The sequence below is a fragment of the Dipodomys merriami genome, unplaced genomic scaffold (genome assembly GCF_024711535.1).
Source record: "Dipodomys merriami isolate MVZ:Mamm:240054 unplaced genomic scaffold, mDipMer1.0.p SCAF_3441, whole genome shotgun sequence".
Taxonomy (NCBI): domain Eukaryota; kingdom Metazoa; phylum Chordata; class Mammalia; order Rodentia; family Heteromyidae; genus Dipodomys; species Dipodomys merriami.
In genome coordinates, this window is record NW_027204984.1 from 1,157 (window position 1) to 11,552 (window position 10,396).

A 10,396-nucleotide genomic window follows, 5' to 3' on the forward strand; every position below is an offset into this window, starting at 1 on the left:
CAGCTGGCTGGGAGTGGGACGTACAGTACAGCCAGAGGCCCAGCTGAGGAAAAGGACAGGACATCACATGACTGACCCTGTCCCCCAGAGGCAGTGGAGAACATATGCCAGCTGGCCCTGCTGACCCAGGATCCTCTGGAGGTGGACAAAGATATGGATAGCCAAACTTGGGCTCCAAAGAAAAAGTGGAATATTCAGGTCTCTGACAATTTAAGACTCATTGTAGATCCTGATAGGGGGCTAAAGGCAAGGTTGCAATGGAGAAGCGGCACCATCCGAATTTAGGAATAGGCAGACAGGCACTCATGAATTGGACAGAGAAAAATGAGGGAAAATACACACACACACACACACACACACACACACACACACACACACACACACACACACACACACACACACACACACACAGACACACACACCAATGGGTAGCCCAAGGTCTCAGCAGTCCTTGAGCACATGAATATTCCAACCCCCAAGAAGATATCAATATTGTTCTCTGAACAACTGTAGACAAAACTCAGAGCCTCTCACACATCTGGAATGGCTCCTAACACAGCAGGGCATTTCCTACTATACACACAGCTTTTTGCCAGAATTTGTTACTTTTTATTTCAGTTTTCTCAAGGCTAGCATTTTATTGCTTGTACCACAGCTCCATTTCTATCTTTTGCTGGTTACTTTCAAATCAGAATCTAATGGACTTTTTTTTCTTGGTCTGCTTTCAAACCACAATCCTCAGATTTCATCTTTCTGATTAACTAGTATTAAAGACATGAGTCATCAGTGTGGCTTCTACTTTTTCCTCTATAGTTATCTAATGCACATACTTAGATAGTAATGTAAACTTGAGAGTATAGAAGCAAGATGTACAGTGATGATACTGTCCTGTCAGAAATACAAGTTAGTAATGTAAATTTCTTCATAAGACCATAAACAAAAAATACTATGATACTCTGTAAGAGAACTCACTATTGAACATATGAGCTTTAAGAGCTTTCTAATAGATCCATTATTTATTGTTACCTAACATTATTAAAATGTATGAGGCATTAGTAAAATAGAAGTCCTATGCATGAGTACATAAATTCCTTGTTTTTTTAAAGACACTTGTTTTCATCTAAAAAAGTAGGCCTGTCTATTGTCTTCATGTGATTTTGATGATTGAAGGTGCTTAGTGAGAAGGTGAAAATGTATGTGTAGTCCTAAACTATCCATTCTCATTTTTTCTTCTTGGAGAATATAATGATCAAAGCAATAGTTCAGAATCAGCAAGCAATAGTTCAGAATCATGCTTCCAGTGCAAGTGGATCACCAGTAACAAATCCTCAATACCATTTTACACAAAGTTTTGTCATAGATACAATCTGCCTGTCTTCTCTAGCTGCTTTACTAGCTTGGACCTATTTCTTTATTGTACAGGAAAAGTGAGATTCAACTGATTTCAGTCAGATCTGTTACTAGAATTACCAAGGATTTAGATTCTTGTCTGTAATTTGGTCAAAGCTATGTCTCTTTATGTAGGCTACTAAAAATGTATTTACTAATTTCAAGTAAATACATAAATTCTACTTCAATCTTTTTTTAAAAATACAATTTTGTTTGCTCTATCAATTGATCAGAGGCATGGATTTTGGGGCTAGCTATGTCATTGCACATCTGTATCTCTCTTCCTTTCTCTATTTCATGGTTCTCATAGATAATATGTTTGCTCCATAAGTATCCTAATTAATTTTCCTTTTATATTTTTGGTTGCATCATTTCACTTTTTGCTCTGCCACTTCCCAAATCATTTATATAGAAGGCATTATTTCATATTTTCTCATTCCTAGAATAAGGTGCACATGAAGATATCACTGGTCCTCATTTTCAGTCTGTACCTTTGAATACGGAGGAACATCTTTCCTCTGTTCTCCATCAATTCCCTACTCTCCAGTTAGAATAATTTAGAATAGTAAAATTAGAAAAAGATAATAAAAATCATGGTGAAAAACGATATGCAGAAAATTCACCGGATATTTCTGACCAGTTCAACCAATGTGAACTATTTGGGAAATACATGGAAACCTCATTCCCACTGGCTCTCAAAGTCTCTGGTTAGTCAATTCTTAGGAAGATGAGGAACAAGATGAAAAAGTAAGGAATAGTATCAATTGCAAGACAAAAAATGGAGAAGGATCCAAGTAAATTTCTTCATTGGTCTACCGAACATATTCAGCTTACTACAGTGTGGAGACTACTTTTCAAAAAGGCCACTCGTGAATAATAGGGGATGATGATGAGTATACCCCTCTTCATCAGGGGGCCTACAGTGGACACTTAGACATTGTCCGTGAGTTGGTGACTCAAGTGGCAAATGCAATAACTGTAGATGGCTGGACACCCCTGCACAGTGTATATATGTGGAATAATACCAGAGTGGCTTCTTTCTTACTTCATCATGATACAGATACCAATGCCAACTAAAGGCCTTTTGACCATCTTACATCTTGCTACTGAGAATTGAGATAGCAAAGATACACTGAATCTCCTTCTGTTGAACCATTATATAAAACCAGGTGTGAAGAACAACTTAGAAGAAACTGCATTTGAAATTGCCCAAAAGATAAGTCTTTATCACTACCTCTATGAAGTTGTGGGAGGCTGTACAAATTGTTCTCTTAAGTCCTAATGGTCGGGTTAAGTTTCTTAAATTTCAAAAATGCAAGTCCATCCTTGGTGTCCATACAAAATATTTCCACAATCCAAATAAGGGCAATATCTTTTTTTTTTTTTTTTGCTCGGTCATGGGGCTTGAACATTGGGCCTGGGCGTTATGCCTGTGCTCTTCAGCTCAAGGTGAGTGCTCTACCGCTGTGGCTCACTTCCAGTTTTCTAGTGGTTTATTGGAGATAAGAGTCTCATGGACTTTCTTTCCCGGGCTGGCTTTGAACCGTGAGCCTTAGATCTCAGCCTCCAGAGTAGCTAGGATTACAGGAGTGAGCCACCAGCGCCCGGCAACACCAATACTTACTGTAAAAATTCATGAATTCTGTGGAATTCTTCAAAGTGAATTGCCTGCATTGGATGTCAAAATGTATTCAAGAGTTTTTGTATACATGTATAATGATTTCTGCAGAGTTTGTGATTTTTTAATCAGAAATAATTTTAATGTATCTGTTGAAATGAGTAGTACAGAAACGAAAGTATTTCTGGTGCTTGTTTGAAAAAGAATATTTTAAAATATTCTATATTCTATGTTTGTATAATGTTCATAATTTATTTTATTCTTTCCTAGATATACTTTGACTTCTATATTATTTTATAATATAGAGGTTCATTAATGTGTCCTTTCAGATTGTATTCCATATAGAAAGTTTTAGATTCCTTTTTTGCCTAGGTCCTAATATTAACTTTCTTTGGGATAAAATGAAAATTTTGTCTAATTTCAAATGTTTTGTAAAGTTTATGCTATGTAAACGCCTTTCTGAGGTGAAGATTTAATACACTAATGCCAAACTAAATTTAATTAAAAGGAATTACGTTTGTTGTTACACTTGTTATTTTGTAATCAACTTTTTAATAACTGTTTTTCATTTCTTGCATCTGAAGAATGAAAAATATGGAATACTTCACAAATTTTCATATCATCCTTGTGCAATTGCCATATTAATCTCTGTAGTGTAATTTGGGAATACGTGCTGCTGAAGCATGTAGTATCTTCTAAATTTAAGTAGTTAATGATGCAATCTTTATACAGGCTTATATCCATGGGTGCCTACTTGGAACAAGGAATCCTTATTGTTGCTAACAATGCTATTATTTCCCTAAAATTCTGTGAATAGGGAAAAAATTATATGTTCAATTGATTGCTCACATTTGCAATTTTTTTTGTCAATGACAATTTTAAGTCTTTTTCATTTGGAATTTGATCATACTTTCAATAATTTATAGCTAGTCCAAAGGTGATGGCTTTTTCAAGTACTTGTTGATCCAACTGACTTAGGTTTGTGGAGCTAATGGATTCAAAGTAAACCTTGCTTAAGAGCTACTTCTAACATTCTGCAGCTGACATTTTCCCAAATGAGGTCTTACTGGCACAAATGTCTACCTGACCCTTTACTCTTCTCCCATGTAGGAACAGACCAATCAGAATATCTTACAATGACAGCATAGATTGTTTTACTTGAACAAAATTAATCTTAGTTACAAGGATCATAGAGAGATGAACAGTTCAGTCAGAACTGTTAAGACTAGAAGGTATTTTATCAAAATATAATTGTTTAGTATAGCTAACATTTCAAAATTAGCTAAAGCCAAGAAGGTGAAAAACTGATCATATGCATGATTACTTAATGTCCTGGCCTGTCTACCATCCAACCAGGCAGGAACTTACACTACTGCATTTCTATCACCAAATATTTTCATAGTTGCAGGAGAAGTCCAGATGTTTCTTCTAATTATTAGGCCTTAAATTGGTAATGTTTTAATCACAGTGTTTTCTCTTGCCTCCAGGCTGTAAATCTACAAATGGTAAAGGTTTAGGTCCAACTCTATCAAACACTGAGGTAGAGATAATGAAATAATACTTTAAAACAGAGTTGCCTTTGATACTGTAACCACAACAGAACAATGCAAAACATGTGTCTTTTTCTTATATTATATATAGTTATATATTTTATATTTATATGTGCTGATTTTATATTTCACACAGTGAAACTTACTAGAATTAGTTGATAATTCACAAATAAATTAATATTTATTTGCTCCAATATATAGAATTGGAATATAAATAATTAGGTTTAAAATGTACATTAGAATATAAAAAGTATCAGCGCAATATCTTTGGTATAAACTTGTGATACATTCTAACTGTTCTTGGTCTTCTGAATTCACCTGGTAAAAAAAACAATGTTGTTTTCCGATAATCTAAAAGGGATTTTACTCTGCTTCTCTGTTTATTGTTTTAACTCGCTGGTCCCAAACTGTTTCTCTCCATATTTCTGAAGCATTCCTACTAATTATGCCCAAATTTTGCTGATAAGATGTCTAACAAATATTGTTCTTCTGTATGACACAATGATTCCTAGGATCCCAGGTCCCAGTTACCGGCATCATCAGATAACAGAGGCAAGACTTCTCACCAAGGTCCATGCAACATGCCAACACAAAGTAATTGAAGATCCATCTCAATTTCTAATATCCTATATTTCAGGGCCCCAATTCCTTGAGATGCAGGAATTAGCAGTAAGCAATTGTGAAATGCACGGCAACTTAAAATGAAAGATGAGATCACAAAATTTGAGAGTATGTACAACAATTCAAACATTCAACTTACAGTTGACCAGCCCATATGAGTGAACAAGTTCACAAAATATCTTAAGATTATTTTTAATACCCCTCCCCTATGATTAATGAAAGATTTTAGTCCTGCATAAGTGAGCCAAAAAGTAGTTCCTGGAAGGATAGATCCATAATTGGTCTACCAAGGCCCAGAAAAATTTACTTAGAGTTCAAATGTAATTCAGAAAAACATTGAGAAGATCCTTAGTGCTTCAAAACATTGGGACTTCAGTACAACATGTTTCAGTGGTATAAAAATGTCACTCTCAAACCAATGATAATCTACATTTAATCTTCTGAAAGTTATTCCTTTTCAAATAAACTTTTAAAATCACATTCGCCAAAATAACATTTGACAAGTAGATGATACTTAATGACATTACAAGTTTTTCAAGTGTATTGAGCAAGTTACAATACAGTTGAATTATTTACCCAGCACTAATGCCAAACACGTTCAACCATTCATTAAAGTGTAGAAATAGTACCACCCACAATTTGTGTTTTTCAGTAGGGGCCTTCCAGAAATGTGTTAAATAGATCAGCCTCCCAAATTTCAAACCCAAATATTAGCTAATAAAGTAAATGTCATCATTTAATAAGGTACATTTTAAAAAGTCACAAGTAGTTGTCTTATCATATGTTTTCCCTATCTGTCTAACATAGGAAGAAATATGACTTAAGTCTTGAATATGGGTACTCATCAGAGATATGAAAAACATAAAATGTCTTCTATTTCTATCATATTCCTCTATAGGAATAAATTTTAGTTTTCTTCTTTTTCCAGAACTTATAGGTAGTAGAAAATATTATCCCATAAAAAATAAAACAATCACACCATTGTACAAAGCCATTTATAAACACTGGTAGTTAGGAATACATTCTATGCCAATTTTTTTACTTTCTTTTTGACTAAAGATTAATCTTCCAAATGGATGAAAATAAAATCATGTTTAGGTGCTTCATGTCTCCTGTCTTGCAAATTTGAATGAACAATGGAAATATAAGCTGACATCAGTTCAAGCATATGCAGTATGGAAACTCCATGAAATGTACATAAACCTTTCAAAGTATTAATAGACAGTGTAACAGGATGACTATCAGGAAGTTGAAAACAGAAAGGAATTATAGTAAAGACATAGAATGAATGAAAAATGAACAAGGGGCAAGTACGGCTAGAATACTCAATGTATACATATGATAAAGGAAGTGGTAAATCTGAAATAATTCTTGGAGAAGGGGTTGGTTGAGAATGATGGAAGGAGTGACTCTGATCCAAGAGCATTGGACAATTAGATGGATATATTTAATTGTAACACTTGCACAACCTTTGGCAATTCAATTAAAAAGCACAACAAAAAACAAAAACACACAAAAATCACAACCAACCTGAAATCTCTAGAAAGTATGAATACGCCCTCCCCAAATTTTAAGCAGTTAATGAAGGAAAGGTCATCTTGGGAAAAGCAAACAAAGCTGTACAAAGAGAGAAGTTTGGGATAGGGGAGAATTTTGAACAGATTTAAATAGATTGTCTAAGGTTATAAATCACCTACATCTGCTGCAAATATTATATTTCTTCTACGAGTTCTCTGTCTGAACTGGATAATCCAGTCGTGAGATACACTTGATAGCTTGTGAAGACAGAATGGAAGAAACAAGACAAGAACCCATTACTCCACTGGAGAGAAAACAATCCTCTATGTTTTCTCTAATCTCTCTTCATTACTCTTTCTTAATACTTTTAAGTCAATTGATTTTGAATTATATTTTTCCTTCTTTCTTCTGACAAAGTATTTGGTCAAAGTAATTCCTTAAATATTATTTGCCATTTTCTTCTTTCATGCTGTTTAATTGGCCAAGCGAGTCTATTAAACTTCCCTCTTGCATTTGGTTGCCATGAAACAACATCTATGTCAATGTGAAGAAATCTAATGTAAAAGTTTGTCTCCAGCAAACAGTCCAAGAAGCTGTGATCACAAATATTTGGCTGTATTTTTTCTTTTACCTTGAAAGTCTTCTTGTATGTAAAGTGCCCACAAAATAAGTACTCCATCACTTTTTGGTTCAATCAATTCTAACCTAAAAGATATATTTTGCAAAGGAGATGGTTAGAGGAAACTGAAAAATACTGCACTTTTATCTTCTATCTTAAAACTCTCCTTAGATACCATATCAGGAACAATGAAGTTATTCTATGCAAAATTATTTCAATAGATTATTTTTCTCTTGGTCTTGCATTTGTTCACCAAGATGTATGGAGGAGAGGAGAGTTAAATCACCTATACCTAGGAAGACAGTGTCTGTTACAAAAGGACAATGCTTCTATGTCCTGCTTCTACGTCCTCCTCTTAGCTCTTGCCTGATTTCCAATTAATCACAGCATTTTGGCTTCAAGTCTAGTGAAGCTGAAAGACTATATGTGCTCCACCACTGTTACATCTTCATGATTTCTCTTTTAAAACTCTTTAAGTTGCCTCATTTGGATGTGGAATTTATTTTCATATCTTCATTCAATCTGTTCTGCATTGTAGTGAGGCAAATAGGCTCTGTAAAATCACTTTTGGTAGTAAAATTATTAACACAATTTAGGGCTGGAAAGTTGGCTCTTTGGTAGAGCGTTTGCCTTGAATGCCTGAGGCCCTGGGTTGGATTCCTCAGCACCATATAAGAAAAAAGAAAAAAGACGGAAGTGGTGCTGTGGCTCAAGTGGTAGAGCGCTAGCCTTGACCTGAAGAGCTGAGGGACAGCGCCCTGGCCCAGAGTTCAGGCACCACGACCGGACCTCCAAAAAAATATTAACGCAATTTATATAAAAATTTTGGCTTCCCTTCACTGCTGAAGCCAATACTCTTAGCTAGGCTTTTTAAGAACTATGTTTTCTTACCTTTTCCATTTGCTTAATTCTTTTCTGAACCCAAAACTTTTTGGCTTATGTAATAAGAGAAGTCTTCATTATCTCATGTTATTAAGGATATTATTTTTTGTGAGCCACTTAGAAATGTGAAATCATTGGTTTGAAGTATCCAATCAGATTTTTTCTGTGTTTCAGTGCTTTACATGCAAAGACATTGTGGAAAGTGTTACAAAGAGAAATGTGTAATTCCAACACCTTCTTTCATTGTGGAGGGTACTTTCTCCCTAAATATTTTGACTCCAAATATCTTTTTCAGAGAATTACTGTTTGGTAATTAAAGGTAAATTCACAAATTTTGATGTCTTATTTTTTAAGAATTTGAATTTAAATTCCAGTATATCCTTGTTTCAAACAGTAAGAATATATTTCCTGGGTAAGTATAATTCCAAGGGAACCTATAGGATTTACAGCAACGTTTCTGAGGTTTGTTTGTTTTGTGCGAAAATGAGCATCTTCACCCACATTGCTTCCTCTCTACTAAATCTTCGTGAATTTTTTTGCATGAAAGTTTATTCTCCCAGGCAATTTTAAATTTTCTTAATGGCTAAGTTGTTAAAAATTTTGAACAACTCAAATTTACATGTCAAACTTTAAAACCCTTGAAATTCCTTTATCAGAACTGCGAATTCACCAATCCTAATTCCACGTTTACCATCAAAAAGTTAACATGCTGTTTTCATGATATGGTGTCCATGTAGCTATTCTTTTCCAGTGGCTTTGTACTGCGTATACATAACCATATAAGCGGATGCTAAGCAAAATGAATTCCAAGATATGGAACCAGAATTTTTCAATTGTGGTTGTTTTTGATGAACTATGTGATTTGTTTTCTCTGGGTTTTTCCCCTATTGTTCATTCCTGCTGTATTTGATTTTGTATAGTGTATGCATTTACCTTAAATTGGGCAGGGAAGAGGAAACGCAAAATGGTGAGACAAAGGACAAAGGGAAAACCAATGCAATAGCAACACTCACAGGACAATATATTGGAAATGTACTTTACAGCTTGTGAGGGGTGAAGGAAAACTGTGAGAAAAATGAGGGGGGTAACAAGTTTGAAATGTTTTGTATTCACTACCTTACAATTACTGTAACCTCACTGTACATCAATATGATAATAAAATTGAAAAAATAAGCTGCATAAAATGTAATTTCACTGTATTGGCACAGTAAATTTTATTCTTTATGAAGTAATATTTTAAAAATCAATACTATTTGACATCCAATTCAAATTAATTACCTCTTCTTTATCCGAGGGACATCAATGTGATTGTTATCCAACTAGACAATATTTTCATAATATACTTGCTGAATTTATTGAAAAAGAATAAATTTAATACTTTCTCATTCTAAAACAGAAATCACTTTAATGCTATGGAAACCTATAACTTTTAAAATTAAATAAGTTGTTAAGAGGACAGAATACATGTGTTCTTCAAAATTCCTATGAGAAATAACTATTCATAATTATTCATTTTTAATTTCTCAATATTCCATACCTGAGAGATTCCAAACAGTACTTTTTTGCATGTTATGAAATTCTGCAATAGATGCAGTTTCCAATGGGGGTGTTACAGATTGAGAAGTCAACAGAAAAATAGCCACATTCTCATAGAGGATAAAACTATGAAGCATCTGTAATAATTAATTCGTCAATAGTAAGCAATTTTTTTTTATCAGAGTAAGCTCTTATTTCTATGACCATCAATCCCAAGATTTATGCCATGAAGTCATCCTAGCCCAACAGTTTCCAACTTGTAAGGGACACCTTAAAATTTCTTAATTCATATAATGAATAGCTTATCTCTATTGTGAAAAATAATACACCTCTGCTAATGTGATGCCCTCCGTGTTCTGGAAAGAACACCACAATAAATTTCTTAATTCATATAATGAATAGCTTATCTCTATTGTGAAAAATAATACACCTCTGCTAATGTGATGCCCTCCGTGTTCTGGAAAGAACACCACAATAAACTGAGCTACATCATTTTTCCTTCAGTGATATTCTTGTGATCAGATCACTTGCAAATATTATTTAAATTTATATTTTTTAATTATCATAGAGATTGAAGAAGCTAAGATCGGAAAATTATGGTTCAAAGCCTACCCTGGCAGGAAGGTTTCTTAGAATCTTATCTCCAATATACTTCTCCGTAAA

The 10,396-nt window shown here is 34.2% G+C and overlaps 1 pseudogene; it reads right to left on the reverse strand.

The window, feature by feature from the left end:
• Window positions 1-3,595: 3,595 nt before the first annotated feature.
• Window positions 3,596-3,692, reverse strand: LOC138803632 (U6 spliceosomal RNA; annotated as a pseudogene).
• Between the last annotated feature and the right edge of the window lie 6,704 nt (window positions 3,693-10,396).